This window comes from Rhinolophus sinicus, linkage group LG07 (genome assembly GCF_036562045.2).
Source record: "Rhinolophus sinicus isolate RSC01 linkage group LG07, ASM3656204v1, whole genome shotgun sequence".
In the NCBI taxonomy this organism is placed as follows: domain Eukaryota; kingdom Metazoa; phylum Chordata; class Mammalia; order Chiroptera; family Rhinolophidae; genus Rhinolophus; species Rhinolophus sinicus.
In genome coordinates, this window is record NC_133757.1 from 63,483,767 (window position 1) to 63,496,203 (window position 12,437).

Genomic DNA, 12,437 nt, shown 5'->3' on the forward strand with positions numbered 1-12,437 from the left:
AATAGTTGTCAAATTAAGGAACAAATAAATGATGAGCACTTCGGAGCTGCTGACAAGTGCATGCTTACCCAGTGGCACCCCTTCTCTCAGCACTTCAGATCTCTCTGGCCCCAGGAGGGCTCCTTCTTGCCCCACCACTCTGGGAAGCCCCTCCAGCTTCTCCACCTGCACAAACCTCACTGCAAACACATCACCCTGGCACGCCTTCCCACCTGTCATCTGTCTCTGCTGCAGGATGCCCTATTATTTAAACAGTTCAAAAAGGTGATGGATTAAACTTATTCCAATATTCCAAAAGTAACCCCAACACCACCCCACAGCCTGCACCTAGGAATACACTCCTCTCCAGAACGAGAGGCCACTGTGTGGAGGAAAACCCCACAGAGCTTTACAGAGATGAAATTCACACGCACTACCAAAGATGGTGTTCCTTTTGTGGACAGACACTTGCATTATAAAAACAAAGTGGTACAAGCACAAAAAGTAAATAGATCAACGGAAGATAAAGATAGCCCAGAAAAAGATCACATTATATATTCGACTTTTTAAGGAATAAAGAAACTTTAAAAGTCTCGGAGGAAAAGAAGACTTAGTCAATAAATGAGAGTAATAACTTCTTTTTAACTAAAGTTTATTGGGGTGACAATTGCTAGTAAAGTTAAATAGATTTCAGGTGTAAAATTCGGTAAAGCATCATCTATATATCACATTGTGTGTTCACCACCCAGAGTCAGTTCTCCTTCCATCACCACATATTTGATCCCCCTTACCCTCATCTCCCACCCTCCTCCCGCCTTACCCTCTGGTAACCACTAAACTATTGTCTGTATCTATGAGTTTTTATTTCTTCATTTCTTTGTCGTGTTCTTTTGTTGTTTTCAGTTTTATATACCACATATCAGTGAAATCATATGGTTCTCTGCTTTTTCTGTCTGACTTATTTCACTTAGCATTATAATCTCAAGATCCATCCATGTCGTCGCAAATGGTACTATTTCATCTTTTCTTATGGCAGAATAATATTCCATTGTGTATATAAACCACAACTTCTTTATCCATTCATCTATCGAAGGACACTTTGGTTGTTTCCATGTCTTGGCCACCGTAAATAAAGTTGCAATGAACATTGGAGCACATACATCTTTATGGGTAAATGTTTTCAGATTTTTGGGGTAGATACCCAGGAGAGGGATTGCTGGGTCATATGGCAATTCTATTCATAATTTTTTGAGGAATCTCCACTGCCTTCCATAGCGGCTGCACCAGTCTGCATTGCCACCAACAGTGTATGAGGGTTCCTTTTTTTCTACAGCCTCTCCAACACTTGTTACTATTTGTCTTGCTGATGATAGCCATTCTGACTGGGATGAGGTGATATCTCATTGTGGTTTTGATTTGCATTTCTCTGATGATTAGTGATGTTGAGCATTTTTTCATATGTCTATTCGCCATTTGTATGTCCTCTTTGGAGAAATGTTTCTTCAGGTCCTCTACCCATTTTTTAATTGGATTGTTTTGTTGTTGTTGTTGTTGTTGTTGAGTTGTATAAGTTCCTTATATATTTTGGATATTAGCCTTATTGGAGGCATTGTTTGCAAAAATCTTCTCCCATTCAGTTGGTTGCCTCTTTATTTTGTCGATGGTTTCTTTTGCTGTGCAGAAGCTTTTTAGTTTGACATAGTCCTTTTCATTTATTTTTAGCTTTTACTTCCTTTGCCTTTGGAGTCAGATTCATAAAATGCTCTTTGAACCCGAGGTCTGTAAGTTTAGTACTTATGTTTTCTTTTATGCAGTTTACTGTTTCAGGTCTTATGCTTAAGTCTTTGATCCATTTTGAGTTAATTTTGGTACATGGTGACAGATAGCAGTCTAGTTTCATTCTTTTGCATGTGGCTTTCCAATTCTCCCAGCATCATTTATTGAAGAGACTGTCTTTTCTCCATTGTATGTTTTTGGCTTCTTTGTCAAAAATTGTCTGTCCATATTTATGTGGGTTTATTTCTGGGTTCTCAGGTCTATTCCACTGATCTGTGTGTCTGTTTTTCTGCCAATACCATACCTTTTTTATTATTGTTGCCCTGTAGTACAAGCTGAAGGGAGTGTGATACCTCCAGCATTGTTCTTTTTTCTTAGGATTACTTTGGCTATTCTGGGTCTTTTGCGGTTCCATACAAAGCTGATGATTTTTTGTTCTATTTCTTTAAAAAATGTCATTGGGCTTTTGATGGGGATTGCATTAAATCTATATATTGCTTCGGGTAATATGGGCATTTTAACTATGTTGATTCTTCCAATCCATGAACATGGAATGTCTTTCCATTTCTTTGTGTCTTCTTCAATTTCTTTTAAAAATGTCTTATAATTTTCAGTATATAGCTCTTTCACATCCTTGGTTAAGTTTATTCCTAGGTATTTTATTCTTTTTGTTGCAATTGGAAAAACAAATTATTTTTTGTTTTTATTTCTTTTTCTGAGATTTCATTGTTAGTATATAGCAATGCAATGGACTTTTGTACTTTGATTTTGTAGCCGGCAACTTGAGGGTATTTGTTTATCGTTTCTAATAGCTTTTTGGTGGAGTCTTCAGGATTTTCTATATATAGCATCATGTCATCTGCAAAAGGTGACAATTTAACTTCTTCATTCCCAATTTGGATGCCTGTTATTTCTTTCTCTTGCCTGAGTTTTGTAGCTAATACTTCCAATACTATGTTGAAAAGCAGAGGTGATAGGGGACAGCCCTGTTGTGTTCCTGAACGTAGAGCAAAGGGCTTCAGTTTTTCACCGTTAATTGTGAGATTAGCTGAGTGTTTGTCATATATGGCCTTTATTCTATAAGGTATTTTCCTTCTATACCCATTTTATTAAGTGTTTTAATCATAAATGGATGTTGTATCTTGTCAAATGCTTTTTCTGTATCAATTGATATAATCATATGATTTTTGTCCTTTATTTTGTTTATGTGATGTATCACATTGATGGATTTGCGTATATTGAACCATCCTCGTGCCCCTGGGATGAACCCCACTTTGTCGTGATGTATTATAATCTTTTTAATGTATTGTTGCATTCGATTTGCTAGAATTTTGTTTAGGATTTTTGCATCTGTGTTCATCAGAGATATTGGTCTGTAATTTTCTTTTTGTGTTGTACTTAGCAGGTTTTGTATCAGGGTAATGTTGGCCTCATAAAATGAACTAGGGAATATTGTCTCTTCTTTAATTTTTTGGAAGAGTTTTTGAGTAGGATAGGTGAGCATGAACATTTTTATTAAATCAACTTTGGTCTCACCTCATATGAAGCAACTAAGGATATTTTCATGTGATTCAGGGTTATGTTTTAATTTAAAATGTTTACAGAGATGTGAAAAAATAATACAAATGGGACCACTTTAAAATGAAGCCAGAGTGCTATGCCAGAGGAACTGCGTTGCCCGTCTTAAACCTCAAACCTTGGAATGTAAAAATAGGGCAAAATAACCTTTGGACTGGGCCTAGGGCAGCATTGTGTCCCAAAGAGCTATTTGCAAAGATAACAGGAAAGCAGTTATTATGACTCCTGGACTGAAAATTTAAAACACTGTTTAGAATTGATATCACTATGTTATTTTATCTGCACTGATAAAAATGCTGTCCACCTATTAATGTAACTGTTCCCCTTCCCTTTCTCATAAATGCCCATTGCCTTTGTTTTCTTTTCTTTTTTTTTTTTTATTAAATTTATTGAGGTGACAATTGTTAGTAAAATTACATAGATTTCAGGTGTACAATTCTGTATTACATCATCTATAAATCCCATTGTGTGTTCATCACCCAGAGTCAGTTCTCCTTCCATCACCATATATTCGATCCCCCTTACCCTCATCTCCCACCCCCACCCCCCACCCCCCGCCTTTGTTTTCTAATTGGAACATTAATTGAGCGTGTTCCTGAATTAATGATTCCTGAATAGCTATTCCTATTGCTCTCAAATAAAAGTTTGTTTGCCTCTCACTTTAAAAGGCCTTTCTATTTTTAAGTTAGCAAAGAAAATATAAGTTAACATTTGTCATTAAAGGGTGGCTTTTCTGGACATAAATGATATTAATCTTACAAGCATCTTTGAATCTTTGTTCTTGTTTTAACTTCATTCCTTAAAAAAATCTCGCTGCTTCAGTTTGCATTTCTCTGATTTTTAGTGAAACTCAAATGACCAGTTCAGTAAAGGAAATGATCAGGCACTTCCCAGGAGAAGAAATGAGAAATGCAGGTGGCGGATAAACATATAAGATGTTCAACCAACTGTAATAAGGAAACTACAAATTTAAAAAACATGATAATATGTGATTATCATTTCACCCTTTAAAACAAGTGAGAGTTAAAAATATTGACAGTTCTTAGTCCTAGTAAGGACGTGAAGAAATAAACACTTTTATACACTTTTGGCAACAGTGTAACTTGCCTTTCTTAAAGGAAATTTGGTAATACCCATTAAAATTAAAAGCAGGCATGCTCTTCCACTCAGCACTTTACTTGTCATTTCTTTCCTTAGAAACATTCACATTTTGTTCTATGTGTGTGAAATAGCACATAAAAAATATTTATTGCAGTATTGTTCATAATAGAAAAAAACAGGAAACATTCCAAAGATCCATCAAAGTAAAGAAATGGTTAAAGAAATTACAACATAACCAAACTGTGGAATACTACACATCTATAAAAAGAAAGAGATCTACAGTTACTGCTAATGAATTCATGTTGAGTGAAAAAAGATGCAGGGGAATCCAAATTTAAACATGCTAACTCCTCTCCCCAAAAACCCCAAAGCAAGTTCTCTAGTATCTATATAAATAAAGGCACAGAGGAGATATGAAGAAATGGGAACAGTGGTAACCTCAGGGAACAGAAAAAAGATTAGGTGGGGCTGTGGGAGGTTGTATTTTCCAAAGGTGGCCACACCAGTATGTCTCCCATCCGGCATGCTCTTCTTACAAAGTGAAGTTGACACTCCTGCATCGAGAGAGAAGAGGTCCCTCTTCCTGAACCAGGGTGGGCTTCCCTCAACCAATAGGATGCAGAGGAATGATGCTTAGAAAGGGTTGATGCTAGGTCAGAATGAACAATATGATTTCCTCCTTGTTTTCTCTCTCTCTCTCTCTCTCTTTCTCTCTCTCTCTCTGTTTCTCTATCACCCCATCCCCAACTCTCTCCACTCTCCTCAACCACCATGTTGTGAGGAAACCCAGACCACATGGAGAGATGGGGCAGCCACATGGAGCTGTCCCAGCCACCACCGGAGGTGTGAGTGAATAAGCCTTCTGATAACTCTACCTTCCAGTATTTCAGTTTCCCAGCTAGGGCCGCAGACACTTGAGAGCAGAGACTAGCCATCCCTGCTGAATCCAGCCATCTGCTCTGCCTGAATTCCTGACCCTCAGACACTGTGAGCATAGTAAAAAGTGTTCTAACCACTAGGTTTGGGGGTGATTTGTTATGTAGCTATAGTAATTTGATGGACTGTGACTGTGTCCCTGTACTGTTTCTATATGTTCTAGTGAGGCAGCTCACTGACCAGCGGCTGGACTGCAGGGGACGCCTTCCTGGCCCCGCTGAGTGCTGTGGTTCCCCACCCCCATCATCCGTGTACTTATTTGCTCAGTCCCAGGATTCTTGTAGGCAGCTCCAGGCGTGTTAACTTGCACCCCCGTGGGAAACTACAGTGCTTACATAAACTTACTTTTGTCTTTAGCCCTACAGTTTATGGTCAAAATACCATTTTCCAAAGTTACCTGGATCAGCTCCCTTTTCCCCCAGAATTCACATATGTTCTTTCCAATCCTCTCAACACTCCTGCCAGGCAGTGAGTGAACCCTACTTCACAGAGGGAGGTTGAGGCTCTGTGGGTCAGACGGGGTGCAGGTGGGAGGCACGGGGTGGGGTGCTTACACTTACCTCCTAAGCCCAAAGGCAAGGCTGCTTTGCCAGACTGCCCTATGCTGTCCCTGAGGGCTGCTACCTGGGGGTGGCTTTGAGCAATGCCCACCAAAGTGTGCAATGTCCTTCACTCTGACGTGGCCTCTGGGCTGCTTCCGGCCATGGCCACAGGGAAGGCCCTCTGTCCCAGCCCCTCCTCTTGCTCCATGCACATATTTATTGGAGGCCACCCATACAGGGTTCCTGCCCTCCAGGGGGAGGGAGGGGAGGATGTTTATGGCCCAGGCTGGCCCAGGCCCCTGTGTCCCAGCCCCTGCAGTTTTCCAGCTGGTTCTCCAGCCTTGCCAACAACTCCCATGCTCCAGTGCCTCAGCCAGCAGGGTTTGTGTGCAAAACCCCAAAAGGACCAACGCAGCACTTTCTTGGAGCTCTGATTCTTGGCCAGCTCATTTCATACATTACATGTGAGCCCTAAACCTCATCAAGAAGGAGGGAGTATTTTCCAGTCTTAACTTTTCTTCCAAAATCTACTCTTCCCAGCTCTTTTTTCTCTGCTTGGAAGAGGCTAACAGGAAACACACCAGCCACAGACAGGGCAGGAAGCAGAGACGCCACCTCTTGCTTCCCTTCCCTTCTCACTCCAGAGACTGGCTCATGCCACAATTGAGGAGGCCACAGGGGGAAGCAAAGCATGCATCCCAGAGCCGATGAACATCCAGAAATAATAGGCTGTCCACTTGGCCAAGGAGCCTGACATTCCCCAGGTGGTACATCGGTCGTGGCATCTCTGTGGCTGAGCCACTGTGTCAAGTGTTTTAAATGGGCAATGCTCTTCTCTTCACACTGGAAAGAGGATAGGGGATCAACAACCCCGCCACCCTCCTCCCCAAAGAACTCCTGTGACCAGACTTAACACCCGAGGGAGGGAGATAAGTGGGGACCCGCCCTGGGTGCTGCTGGCCAGGTATAGGGTGCCTTCTGGAGTGGAGGGATCCCCCAGAGAAGGTCAATCTCAGGACTTACTGATGATCTCAGCCTTGTGCTAAGTCTGCAGAGAAAGTGTCAGAAGCTATCAGACACGTTGAGGATTAAAGTAGGGAAATATTTTTCATGTTCATTTTCTGTTGCTTCTTGTAACTATTTAAAAAGAAGTGAGTCAGTGGAGCATGTAAGGAAAAACTCAGTCACAGAGAAATGTAATACGAAGAGCTCTTCCTCAGGCTCCCCAGGAGAATGGGGAAGGGAGAGGGAGTTCTGCTTTTGTTTTCTTTCTGATTTAATAACAGGCTGCTTCTTCTTCGTGGTTTGTTTGGAGCAATCTCGGGGTTTTGACCTTAACCTCAGGGCGCTCACACAAATAGCCTGGGCCTTCTCTGTCATCAGGGAGGAAGGGGTTGCCCCTCAGGCTGGGCCCTCAGGCATGTCCCTGGCTATGCTCCAGGCCCCAGAGCCCCAGCCTGACCCAGAGCCTGCCTCCCTCCTGCCCAGCTCTGGCTCCATGGGACCACAAATGTTCAACAAGATTTCTGGATGCAGAAGAGCCTTTTTCCAACATATGCTTCCTTAGAAGGGTGATCTCAGCTGAGAGGAAGGACATCCCAGCTGGAGGCCACACACGTGACCCAGCAGCTCCAGGATGCCAGCAGCTGGCCACTCCCCACATGTGTTCTTAGACAGCCACACTGGGAGCTCTGGGGAGGAGGAGGTCTTCCCTCTCTACATCCAGAATGTGCTGGCTACAGGCCACCCTGAACACAACTGTCAGGCCACCAGATCTTAACTCGGCCTAAGTGAACCTCTGGAAACACTGGCTCCAACTTGGAAGGTGGGATCCCAGGACCTCAAAGGCCAACAGTGAGTTACCACAATTTCTGAGTGTGCTGGGCTTAGTCCTGTGCAGACTTCAGCTCACAATCAAGGCATTTGTAAAACCTACTGGAAAGCAGCACGTATGCTCACATATAACCAGAGCAAAACTGGGGTGATTTCTTTTTATCCCCACAATTAGAATGGTTATTGCAGACCCTTGTATTGCAGACCCTTGTCTTCAGGATTTTTTTTCCCATCCAGTCCTTCAGAGAAAGCGTCTCTTTTGTGAGATGGTGCAGTCCCTTAATAGATGATAAGGGAGGAAGCCAACCACTGTCCCTTCCCCAGCCCATTGCAAAAGGCTTGTAGCTGATTCCAGGCCCTCCAGGAATGAAGTAGGGGTGAGGTGAGGGCTTCTAGGAAGGCTAGATAAGGCTACATGAAATTCCCACAGGAAATTTCCCAAGAAAGGAATCTGAGGCCAAGATTTAGGGGCCAGAACATGAGGCAGCCCATTCAGCCACACCAGTTTGCTGTCAGATGTGTTCCTGCAGTGCAGGGAGACTGCCTCTCCTCCTCTCCAGGGTTGTGGTTGGCTGGCGGGGGGCGGGGACGGAATTTTCAGCGTGCAAACTTGACTTTCCTTGGTTAAATTTGTTCCTAAATATTTTATTCTTTCTGATGCTATGTAAATGGAACTGTTTTCTTAATATCTTTTTTTGGATTGTTCATTACTGTTGTACAGAAATACAACTCTTTTGTTATTCAACTTTGCTGAATTTGTTTATTAATTCTAACTGTTTTGTGGATTCTTTAGGGATTTCTACATATAACATAATGTCATCTGCAAATATAGTTTTACTTCTTCTTTTTCAATTTGGATGCCTTTTATTTTTTTCTCTTTTCTAATTGCTCTGGCAAGAACTTCAGTACAATGTAGAAATGAAGTGGCAAAAGCTGGCATCCTCGTCTTATTCCTATCTTTGGGGAAAGCTTTCAGTCTTTTATCATGGGGTATGTTGCTAGCTGTGGGTTTTTATATATGGCCTTTTTCATGTTGAGGAAATTCCCTTCTAATCCTACTTTATTGAGTGCTTTTATCATAAAAGGATGTTGGATTTTTTAAAATGCTTTTCCTGCATCAATTGCTATAGTTATGTATGTCAGTTTTTTTTCTCTTCTTCCTATTAATTTGGTGAATTACATTGCTTGATTTTCCAATGTTGAGCCCCCCTTGCCTTCAGGATAATCCCCACTTGGCTTTGCTCCAGTAGGAGGTGTGATCCTAAAGGCCCCTCTTGCTTGTGTGGTCAGCACCTTCAGGTTGGCAAAATGGGAGGTGCTCGCGGTCGGGGAAACGCTTCAGTGAGGCAGAAAAGGGCTCTGGCACGCACCCACAGTGCACAGGGGATGGGCAGGAAGGGGCCAGAGCAGTGTGCTCCCCACCACCTGACCACCTGTCACCTGAACCAGCCAGTGTCAGGCCACTATAGATACCCATTCCTGGAGAGGAGAGGGGAGCCCCGCCAGTGTTGGCGAGAGGAGGTCAGCTTCACTTGATTCACTTCACAAGGGAAAGAACGCTCTCCCAGAGGTGGTCCGTAGTCCACCTAGCTGTCAGAAATTCAACAAATATAGTAGTCCCCTCTTATGCATGGTTTCGCTTTACGTGGTTTCAGTCACCCGCAATCAATCACAGTTGGAAAATATTAAATGGAAATTTCCAGAAATAAACAATTCATAAGTTTTACATCCCATGCCATTCTAAGTAACATGATGAAATTTTGTGCCATCCGACTCCATCCCACCCAGGACATGAATCATCCCTTTGTCCAGTGTCTCCATGTTGTACAAGCTACCTGCCTGGTAGTCACTTAGTAGCCATCTTGGTTATCAGCTCTCCTATCTTGGCTTGTGTTCAAGTCACCCTTATTTTACTTAATAATGGCTTCAAAGTGCAAGAACGGTGATATTGGCAATTCGGATATGCCAAAGAGAAGCTGTAAAGTGCTTTTTATAAAAACTGAAATGGTATTATATGTACCGTTTCATATATAGAAAAAACAGCATACATAGGGTTCGGACGTATGCGTGGTTTCAGGCACCCACTGGGAATCTTGCAACATGTCTCCTGTCGATAAGGGGGAACTACTGTATGAATTATTTATTATTTATAGGAGGAAACTAGAAGCATCTGCATATTATTTAAATTTTGATTTAAGTTTTAAAACAATTCCCAAAACTTGGAAGATAACTCAGAAAATTCATTATTACTTTATTGGATACAACACATAATAGGCTATTTACATAGCACAAATTCACAGGCGGTGGTACTTTCCAGGGAAATATCACTGTATTTGGACTAAAAAATATTTTTTTTTACATTATTTACCTGCCTTAGTGAAAAAGGCATGAATGGCTTATTTGAATCACAGCACATATACAAATTCAAGTCAACTCATTGGAAAATTACAGTTCACAGACATTAGTAATGTGATAAGGAGCAGTCACACTGTAGGATTCACTACTCAACCCACAGCAAATTAAATCAATCACAATACAGCCAAACTAAGATAATTAAAAGACAAGAATAGCAGCAATTGAAAACTGATCTCTCAAGACCTCACTGATGAGGTTCTGGAAACAAAGCACACTTCCCCAAATTGCCAGATTTCTCTCTGCACAAGTCATGTGCAAGCTGGGCTGCACTGTCTAAGAGCCAGATGTCTTAGCAGGACCCCAAGTCTCAGTTCTTGTAAAGCCTGGTAATGGACTGTTTTAATATACAAATGCCAAATATTTGAAACCAAAATAATTCCAATTGCCATTGTGTAGCCATTGGTTAAATGCAAAAAATAAGGTCAGTGTAACCATGCATTATATTCCATGAGGGTAGAAAAATGACTGCAATGATTTCGTCCCCAAGAGGCGCCTCCCGTGGTGTGCTGGGGCCAGCTAGTACTGGCCAGTGAGAGCCAGTTGTTAAATCCTTCAATAACGTTTTGCAAGCCAGTTGTTAAACACAGCCATTATCAAAATTAAAATCGTATCAACTTACAATTAAATTACATTAAACACAAAAGTAATAAATACTTAAAATCATTAATTCCTAATTATTTTACTACATTTTATGACACATTGGCAGCTTATAAGAGGGGTTAGAGGGAAGATTGACACCATGGTACTATGCAAAGGTAAAATCAAGGCCTTTCTTATCCCCCACTCCCACCCCTACCCCAGGCAGGGAGAGGGTTGTGAAACTGCAACACCATCGCCCTACTGGGACTCCTACGGACAGCTGCCCAGAGTCCACGGTTCTGGTGGGAAGACAGGCCCTTTAGGCAATTTTCCCCCTGTAACTCTGCCTTTCTGGAAGTTTCCACAATGCAAATATCTTAATCCTTCAAACAACCGCTCAGGTCCTTCCCACGTACATGTGTGTTACAATTTAGAAAGGGCACTCCTATCCATCATTTTTAATTCTGCAGCAACCAGAAGTGTGGGCAAGAGAGTGTTCTTTCCCTTCTAATAGATGAACAAACTGAGCCTTAGAAAGGTGAGGGAGGCTTCCTGGGTTCACACACTCTGTAGGATAGGAACCCTGTTTTCTTGGCTATATTAGCTAGATGAGGTGAGCACATTTTATTAAAAAAAAATAAATTAAATAAACACAGGTCCAGTACTGTTATACTCTGGTGGGAAAATAAATGGAAATAAATTCTCTGGCAATATGTAGCAGCAACCTTAAACCTGAGATACCGTCTGTCTTTGCGTCCCACTTCTAGAAATTCATCCTCAAGGAAATTAGAACTGTGCCAAAGACTTTGGTAGCCCATTTGTAATAGTGTTATTTATACTCACGAACTCAGAAGCAACCTGTGTCCCACACAGGAGGTGGGCTAAATTGATTGGGTCGCATCAGCCTCACCTGGGAATTTATTAGAAATGTAAATTCTTAGGCTCCACCCCAGTGTGGTCCAGCATCTGTATTGAAATAAGCCCTCCCTGTCATTGATTCAGTTGCCTACTAGAGTTTGAGAACCCCTGGGTTAAATAAGTTATGGGACAACTGAACAATGGAACAATGTAGTTCATGTGGCAAAAATATGTTCACAGGATAGTAAGAGAAAACATGTGTTGTGTAACCCTTGTTCTCTAAACCTACTATATGCATATATGCATGCTCACACACACGCATACGTGAAGTCTGAAATGAGGCATACCAAAATATGAACATCTATCATTAGAAAGGGATGCCCCATCCTTTTGTTTATCGTTATTTTCTAATTTTTATACAATAAACATAAGAAAATGTTTTAAAAATAAGCTTTTTAAAATTTTGCTTCTTTACTTATTTTACTTCTAGTTTTCCTTAAATACTCATGAATTTAAAAAATAAAATAAAATCTAGGCTCACTTTGCAAAGCCCGATGCCCCTGCCCATCCATCCCTGAGATACTCCTCACCAGGTCCTGTGGGCACACCCTTCAGCTCAGGGAACCAGCCTCTGCATCAGACGGCAGCACTGTCTCACTGGGTGCAAAAAACAAGGCTTGGGCAAAAAGCAGAAAACTGCCCCTGTCCACACAGGGTTAAAACAAACTGATTAGAAAGAAGGGCTATGGGAAAGACATGGCATTTGTTTGCAAGGAAACATAAACGAGGATAAATGAAGACAGAGAAATGTGGCTTGGTGAGAGCCTGATCAGAGCCAGC